This window comes from Petaurus breviceps, unplaced genomic scaffold (assembly GCF_028583685.1).
Source record: "Petaurus breviceps papuanus isolate PSGF00001 unplaced genomic scaffold, PetGlider_PUasm1.0 171, whole genome shotgun sequence".
Classification (NCBI taxonomy): Eukaryota; Metazoa; Chordata; class Mammalia; order Diprotodontia; family Petauridae; genus Petaurus; species Petaurus breviceps.
In genome coordinates this window covers 26,999,106-27,008,683 of record NW_027185754.1, presented here as the reverse complement: position 1 = coordinate 27,008,683, position 9,578 = coordinate 26,999,106, and positions in this window count along the sequence as shown.

Below are 9,578 nucleotides of genomic sequence, written 5' to 3'. Positions count from 1 at the left end.
TTAGTGATATAAAAAAAATAATTAATTAAAGGACTTGCTAATTGCTTTTGGAGTTTCCTGGCAGAGGACAGGACAGACACTTGGTAAAAGGTGAATTTCATCTATCTATAATGTTTTGGCCTCAAACATGTTGAGAAACCAATCCTGAAAATATTGATGCTTTTCCTTGGGATCAGACCTATGCCATCGTCAAGTGTTCTATTGACCTTCAAGGAGTGATAATAGATAGTGGGGGTTCTTTAACTGGGGCAGATTGAGGGCAAAGCTTTCTCCGATTTGGTGCAGGTGGTACTGTTTAATAAGCACAAGAAAGAGTGAATAATGGAGTGTTTGCAAAGAGCAATAAATGCAAAATAGATAGCTATAATTATAGAAGCTCTCAGGAATGGAAAATAAATATTAAATGACCAGATATCTTGCAAATATCATATGAATCTGATTACATGGGACCAGTTTTTTTGTTTGTTTTTTGCTGAGAAGAGTTTAAATGTATTGCTTGAAAAGTAAATCTGGACAACAAGGATATCCTATCCATATAAAGTTAAATTTCATTAGTGTCTGTTAACAACTAAATCTTTCATTTATTTTTTTAAAAATGTGTACTGGAGTTTTTTTTTTTACCTGTTTTTCATATACAAATTAAATGGTAATCCTGGTGATAAATACAATTCTTCATGCAGGGAATCAGCAGAATACTATTACAATTAGTTCCTGTGTTTTATTGCAAAGTGTCAGGGGCTTGGTGTTTTTTTTTTTTTAACCCATCCATGTTATTTATGCCTGAGGAAATTAACCTATAGGAAATTAACCAAATAGTATTTCCCATATACCTGCAAGGGTCATTAATGATTTTCATCCATGCAAAGATAATCTCCCCGGAACATTCCTTGTTTTAATTAGTATAATAATAAAAATGTGAGGGAGTGGAGTTCTTGGAAATCAACAAACGCGGAAAACAATTAAACCTCACCAGAGATGGCAATGACCGGCCCAAAGATCTCTACCTGAAGTCTCTTTTGATTATAAAAACAAAACAAAACAGAAAGACAAAAAAAAAAAAAAAAGGCAAACAGTTCTGTTGTCCAGCATGGATGTGCAGGTGAGGAGGGACGGTTGTGAAAGGATGAAGGATGAACAAAAGAATGTGGGTGTCTCAGGATTCCCTTCAACACTCCCTAGATCCCAGCAGCTCAGCTGTGGACAGATTTGCTACAGATGACACCTCGACTTCCCACCCCAACCCCCTCCCCTGGCCTTTCCCCGCCTCCCCACCCCCAACCCTCTTAAACGCACCCATAAAACAGAAAATGTTCCCAATTTCTTCCAACGAAGGAAGCTTCTTTGCACGAAAGGAGCCTGATATATGTGTGTTAGGAATTTGACGCGTTGTAAATCCAATGCAGTTGGCTTAGAAGCCCAAGGAGATATTGTTTTGGCTATATCGTGTACAGGGTCCGGCTCTCTCTCCACACAGACACGCATGCACTTCTAGTATTTTCTGTAGTTAGATGTGGGGGTTAGTTAACAACACTACCCCCTCTCCCTCTCTTTACTCTGCCCCCCTCTCCCCGCCCAGGCCCCCAGCAAGGAGGAATGAGCCACATTCTTCTCGCGGACTGTGAATCAGAGAGAGGTACTGGCCACCGCGTCTTTCTGCTACAAACCCTTCTTTTTATGTAGAAATGTTTACCAAACCCACACTATATCCAATCAGGGCGGCCCTAGACGCCGCTCGGATTGGTGGATCTGGAACTCGTAAAAGGTTTATGGGGGGAGGTTTGCCTGGAAATGGAGTTTGGGGTACCCTGCTGTCAGAAGAATGGCTGATACTGTGGCGAGAGTAGGAAGAGCCTGGGGGGTAGGATGGGGAGAATCGGGGAACTTTCCAGCGTAAAATCACCCTCTACGTATTTAGACATAATAGTTTTCCGTGAGTCAAAATAGCTTGGCTGTTAAAAAAAAAAATCTTTCTGTTTCCCCCCAAGCAAGGGGTGTTTCCCTGTGAAGAAATTTATTGTAGTTACTTGAGCTTGGACTATAAAGTCTTGTATAGCAACCAGATTAGCAAAATGGTCATTAAAAGACTCGGGAGTATTCTGGACTAGATTAAAAATAAGTTAACATAAAACCTTGGTCACAGCCCCAACCATAGAAAAAAGACATCTTGTTGCAATATTCGCTTTCCTCACTTTCAGGGAAACTTACATCTTTGCAGCAAAATTAAGGGGGGGGGAGCACAATTAGCTGGGGGGGGGTCGTTTGTTAAAATTGTTCTTCTTTAAGTATTATCTGATATGACAGATGTACAATGCTGATAACATGATTCAGGGCTCAGCTAACAGCCCTCCCCCCTCCCTCTTCTCTCCACACATACACACAATAATAGTAAATCCTTTAGCTGTAGTATACAACCAGTGACCTCTGAATTCATATTTCTTTTACCGATTCACTGTAATAAAAATGAGCATTTTGTCACCACTTTGGGAAACGGTGCCAAACACCTTAAAACACATGTCACATGCCAGCCTCCCTTCATTCCTCTCCTCTGGGAGTTTATACATCTGGAATCATAATCATAGATAAAAACCTTGACAAAATTGCATATGAGCACAAACCTCTCCCCAGTCCCTACCTTTTTATACCATTGAATACAATATTAATATCTGTTACTAAAAGAAAGGGAAAAGAGGCTTCCAACCTTCACGTCCCTGACACGAATCATGTTCAAACCTTTCTTTCACACTTCTTGTTTGATTTTAAGTTCAGTAAGCTTAACAGGGCCCTAGAGAGAGGGCTGGGCAGTGAGTTCCCCATTCTGCTCTCATGACACCCACAGAAGCAGTTTTAGAATTGTTCTACAGGAGAAAAAGGGAGAGAGTTGGCTACCAGCAGTTTTGTTTCTGCAAAAGATATGGCTTCATCCACTTGTGTCCCAAGTCACTTGTCCATCCTCATGTCCTAAAGACATGATTAGTGAGATAGCAAAATAATAATGACGATGATGCTGATTGATAATAACTTACAACCTCTTACTATTTTTTATTCCTCAAAAGCCTGAGAAGCAGGCAGTAGAGATGAGGACACTGGGAGCTGGGAGAGGAGAGGTCTCCCATCTGTAAATTGAGAGAAAACAATGACTCCTGCTTCTAGAGTGCTTTGATATTTCCAAAGTACTTTTCTCACAACTGTCTGGTGAGGTAGGGAGAACCTATATTGTTATTCTGATTTTACTGGGGAGAAGAAGGAAGGTCACTGAAGTCCTTGCCTGTAAAATGGGAAGAATATTATACCAGAGCACATTTCCAGGGCACTCTAAGGTTTACAAGACATTTCATTTACACAACTCCTCCTGAAGGAGGTAGCTGCAAGGGTTATTCCCCTCATGTTACAGATGAACTTTTCTGAGCCTCAGTTTTCATGTTACTAAAATGGATTTAATTATATTTGCTTTCCCAACTTCAGAGCTATTGTGAAAAAAGTGGTTTGTGAACTATAAAGTGCTTTGGAAATGGGAACAGTTAGCAATTGACTTGCCCGAGGCAACAGAACTTGTATGACAGAACAGGATCTGGAGTCCAGAGACTTGGGTTCAAGCTCAAAATACTTTGCACTATCGGATCTGCCTCCAAAAAAAAAAATCCCAGTGTTTTCTACTTAATGTGGCATGTCCGTTATATTTCCTGTGCACATTCGAAAGGCAATCTGTCAACTTCATAAAATACAGTCTTGAAGTCTTGTTTGGTGCCTGAAAATCTCTTAAATTAGGTTTAAGATCCATCCTTGGCTAGGTGCATTTCTTCCAAAGTGCAACTACCTTCTGTCTCCAGGGAAGTAAAGGAGGGAAATAGGATAGGCAGGGAGAATCAAAATTGGTGAGACTATGAATCCTGCTACACTCTCCTCTCCTCTCCTCTCTCTAGGGTCATCGGATCTAGGAATAATTCCTAGAATGTATTCCCTGAAATATAATTCTGATAAGTGCTAGTATTCCAGATTAGCCACCAAGTTGGTTTAAAAATTAGCAGCTCTAGAGAGCAGCACAGAAAACCCATTTGATTATAACTGAATTTACACGAAAGACATGCCTCCTACAGTACGTTGTGTGTCTTTGTTTCATTTTCTGTACATGATAAGCAGTCCTTTCCTATACATATTCAGTGATTAAGAGATGACAGAAGCCAGACAAAAGCCAACTCAGATATGTAACAAGGGCTATTTTTTTTTTTATTTAAAGCTCAGGATGTCCAAAATGAGTTGCCATTTCTCCTCCCAGCAGCTTTATTGTGAGGTGAAGGAGATTGGGGGACAGCAACAACAAATTTCCCTAGGCAAGAACTACTTGTGTGAGCAAGAAGAATAATTTGCTCAATTGTGCAAGCTGGGGATAAGGACAGAGAAATACTTTACCCAAGAAACAGACCGCCAAATTGGCCTTCATTACTGCAAACATGTCTAAGAACACATTCCTTCTTGCTTTAAGGCAGTGTGTGAGTTTCCACGTCAGTATTTACCACTGCGCCATGCCTTTCATAAGTTATTTTCTGAGAGTTCTCTACCTTTCCCCATTCTCCTTGAGTTTAAGCTGACCCACTGGGTAGGGATCACTTGGGATGTTCAGAGTGTAAAATGATATAGGAAAGTGCAGTTGGGGGCAGAAGGAGTTGAGGAGGGGGGAGAGAAGGGGTGAGCACTTTTGTGTAATCACTTCAAGGCGCTCCAGGAAGCTACCAAATGGAAATCTTTCTCCTGAGACTTGGGGAAGCTGCAGATCTGGGCTCCTCTTGCTTGTCACGAAGCAAACTGTCTCACATTCAAGCAGAGCAACATCATTGCCTATAAAAATGAAGGAGCGACCAAATAAATAAAACCAGTTAATGTTGTAGTTAACTTGCAAATCAAGTAAATCTGTTGGTACAGTATTTTAGAAATAAACGATAACAGCATCACACCAAACACACATTCTTGAAACGGCTTCATTTGGATTTAATGGTATATCAGCGTCAACTATTGCTTCCTTTGCTGGTACACACTTCCTGATGCCTACTGAGCAGGGTGCCCATATTTACAACCGAGTAAGATGATTAATTGCACCTTGTCAATCACCGTGCATGAAGACGTAACACCATAACAGACAATGAAGACGCCTGAAGCTACAATTACGATTTAATTCATAGTTTATGCTATGTCCCATATATTGCAGCCTAATAATGGAAAGAAACATAGAAAACATAGGAGTTATCAATCATTTCCCCCCACCTTGTCCCTCTGTAGCCTACTCCCCCCACCGTGACCCTGCTCTCCCGAGCAGCTTCATTGCCCATCTTTTTAATTAGCTTAACTAGATATTTGCTCCTCAGACTCTTCTTCTTTATCTATCCCTTTCCTTCCTTGTTCCCAGGCCCATTTTACCTTTCTCCACCAGCTAGGAAGTCCGGGTGGAAGTTGGCAGCTCACTTGAAATCTGGAACCGACAACCTGAAACCCAGCAATTAGCAGAGACAGCTTAGACTTGTGTCCCTTTGTTGAAGGAGGCGTTGAGTTCTTTTGTTCTGGTTTAGTCACGGTAGCTGGGTAGAAGCTGGTACCTCATTATGTGGTTGGTCTGTTTGTCTGGTAGGTAGCAGATGGTAGTGAAGATGACGCTACCTCGGCGGGCCAGAGCAAAGAAACTCCAGACCTGCTATTAGTTCACCTGTCACCTACTACAAAATACAGGTTAAGGGGATTTTATTCTAGTCAACCAAATGCAACTGAAGAAAGAAAAAGAAAGAGAATTGTAGCAACCCTTTTGGGATGGTGAATAATTTTCCATTTCAGAACTCCTGATTTCATGTGGCAACATAATCTGCATTGTCATGGAGGGGGATGGTCCTCCCACACCCCACTTCTTTCTGTTTATTATAAAACAATGCCCAGCTTCTTATTCTGAACAATGTTAATGCCATTCATATGTCAGGGTGTATACCACCAGCTCTATGTTTATAGTCTATTACTCTGTTGGCTTTGTCTCAGCGGACAAGACTGGATGTCTTCTCATGTTTTTACATCACTTAGGAAGATTATCAAAGTTACTGGCCTGTGAACTGGAGGGCAATAACATACCTTCTTAATGGATTCTAAGTAGAAACAGTTTGGATGGAGACAGCAATCTCATTCCATAGTTATATTCAAAAATAAGAATCAAACTTTAAGAGATCATTGGCCAAGGTACAGAGTAATAACAAGAACTGTTAGCCCTGAATTCCCTGGGCTGCAACTCAACTTCACTTTGCTGTCTTGGATAGAGAAAAAGGTAAATAAAAATAAGCAAGGACTGGGATTATGTAACTGGTTGTTTTTGTTGTTCTACCCCCTGATGTCTATTTAGTACGTTAGGACACCCCAGAAACACTGCATTACACTCCGCTTTAATTATTCCCCCTCAACCCTTCCCCCTCATGGAAATCACAGTCTTAGGCTCTAAAAATGTAAAATTAATGACTGGTCTTAATCATAATTAGCATTTCTATAGTTTCCCCCCCATTTCCAAAGTGCTTCCCTCATAACAACCCTTGGAAGGAGGATAGTGCAAGAGTGTTATTCCCATATAATAGTGTTTGAAAACTGAGAATGAAGTAAAGCAACTTTCCTGTAGCCTCCTGGTTGGGAAGTGACAGAGTTGGGACTTGAACTCAGGTCTTTTGAGGGCAAGGTTAGTGTTCATGCTGCTATACCACATTTCCTAAATCTGTAGAATTAAAAACTGTCAGGGTGGTTTGATTCTAGAAAATATATTTGATAAAATAGAGGATGAAACCTGCTTTTCAACTTCTAGAACCTGTTTTGGACTTCTATATCCCCCTCACCCCCCCCCCCCCACACATCCCAGCCTCCAGATTAGGTAGTGAGAAGCTATTATCTTTGAATGGAACAGTACTAGTTATGTCATTAACATTTACTCACATGTATATTTCTGTACATGTGTACATTCATTCATTGCCCAAGCAACAACTAGATTGCAAACTCCGTGAGAGTAGTGATTGTCTTTTACCTCTTTTTTGGTATTTCCATTGCTTAGCACAGTGCCCAGCACAGAGTAGGCACTTAATGTCTGTTTAGTGATTGATCGCCCACTATGTACAGAGCCCCCTATCAGGCATTGGAAACATGCAGATTGGAAGCATATATGGTTATGTTGTAAGTGCATAAGTGTGAAAAATCCCTCCAACAGTGACTAGGTGTTTTTCCTTCTAATGTACTGGAGATCTAGCTCAGAGAATAATACACTTCATGATAGAGACTAAGATGACAGGATTTGGATTTGAATAGACTTTAAACATCATCTAATCTAATCCCATTCATAAGAAAACAGAGATTCAGAAAAGTCAAGCAACTTGACTGAGGTAATGGGTAGCATATAGCAGAGACCAAGTTGTTGGATTCTGTATCCAGTTCTTATTTCCTTGGGCCATATACTTTCCCGGTTGCGAGTGGTGCATCCATGAGTTGTAGGGAAAACACAACTTTAAGTGAAATGTTATAGAGGGCCACGGCTTCCACTAGCACAATGCCATAAACGAAAAGACAGAATTCCTGCTGAACATCCTGCCAGTAAGGGGTGAGAGAGAGAGAGAGAGAGAGAGAGAGAGAGAGAGAGAGAGAGAGAATGTGTATGGTTGTGTGATTATAATGGACATAATGATATTACCAATCAGGGTTGGTCACTCTGATTTTACTTTTAATTCAACCAAATTATGGGTTCACATTTATTTATCATTTCACACACCCAACAGATATAATTCATACTTAGGGAGCCCCAGAAATGGTTCATTGCATCTCAAAGTTAGTAGTGGGTGGAGGTTTTCAAGGGTCCACAGGAAGGATGGCAGAGAAAAGAGAAAGTATGTAAATCTAGCAGACCTGGGAAGAGCACCTTTGTCGAGGAAGAGAATAGTACATCTATATTGCACATTTAAATCAGCAAACATTTATTAAATATCCATTGTACACATTAATATAATAAATGTTAAATGACTACTGAGTGCATTTCATTGTATGAATCATTGGGAGAGATAAAAATTTCAGATAAGACAAAATCTGTCCTTGCACATTACAGTCTAGAAGAGAATACATATACAAATAATCATAAAACAGAATAAAATGTGATTAAAGCACCAGAGGGGCAAAAAACAAAGTATTATGAAAGGTTTAGGGAGAGGGAAGGATAAGGTACATAGAGCATTTTAAAATACATTATTTCACTTTATTACAGTCTTCACAAACTTTTGAGGTTGATAAAGGATGGCTACTCTCATTCTAAGGATGTGTAAACTTAGGAGGACTGAAGTGACTCCTTTTGCCCACAGTCACGTGGTTAGTAAATGAAAGAGACGCGGGGTATTTTAGTTACAAGTCCTGGAATTTTCCAACTACGCCAGATGATTTTTGATGATGTTCAGGAAGCATCCTCAATAGTTTGTCTAGCTGCAATGGATGAGGAATAGCTTATTTTGCGGAAGGTCTCTAAGAGTTTAAGGAATGTTAAATATGAATGGGTTTTTAAGAATGGGATGGTTTTAAATGAAAGCGGTAGTGAGGGGAAAAAAGTTATTTCCTCTTTGACTAGAAAGATTGAAGAATTTGGCTTCCCCCTTCACTTCCCTTCTGGCGCCTTTGCTCCTTATCCTGCTCTTCCTTTCCCTGTTCAGCTCATGTTAGAGATGAATCATGTGATGTTCCCATCAGCCAGCGGCGGGAAACTGGTGGATTTCCTACGGTGACCCGAAGTGAAATGGGTTTAAATTCAAGCTGTGTTGACTGCTAGCTTCAGGGGCTGGGCCTTCCCTCTCCTAACTTACCCTATTCCTACCCTCCAACTCAGACAGTCTCCTTTGGACTGGGTTAGGGCTACTCAGCAGTAGCCACAGCAGGAGTGGAGAGAGAGGACTCTTCCAACATCTTTTTGCAGAAATATATGAGGGGAATGGGAGAAAAGAAGAGAGAGGTGAACCGATGGGAAAGGATTTTTTTTCCCCCTTTCCCTCAAAGTCAAAACAGGAAGGAATCAGCAGCTTAGAATTTAGCAATACCACCTCTTCTTTCTCTCCTTCCCTCCCCGGCACCAGCCTGTGCCCCCCCCCCCCTTCCCAGCACTCACTCCATCCCTTTCCAATCCATCACATCACCCCTCCCCTGCATCCTATCTTCCAGGCAGCACGCGCTGCGAGGGCCAGAGGCTGTCCTTAGCCAATGGGGCTACGGCAGGACGTGATGTCAGAGGAGGCTGTAGAAAAGGCGCGCAGGCTTGTGCTCACCGGGACTGCAGAACTGGGGTAGCTGCTTAGCTCGCACTTTAAGGGGATTGCTCCAAGCAGGTCCAGGCAGCGGCTGAGATCCCGGCTCCTCCTCCTCCTCTTCTTCCTCCTCCTCCTCTTCCTCCTACTTCCCTTTTCCTCCCTCTCCTTTCCTCCTCCTCTCCACCTCCATTTCTCTTGATCTGCTTCGTCCTCCTCCTTTTCCTCCTCCTCCTCCTCCTCCTCGTCTTCGTCCTCCCCCTCGTCCTCCCCTTCCTACCCCTCCCTGCTCCTCCCCAGTTACTC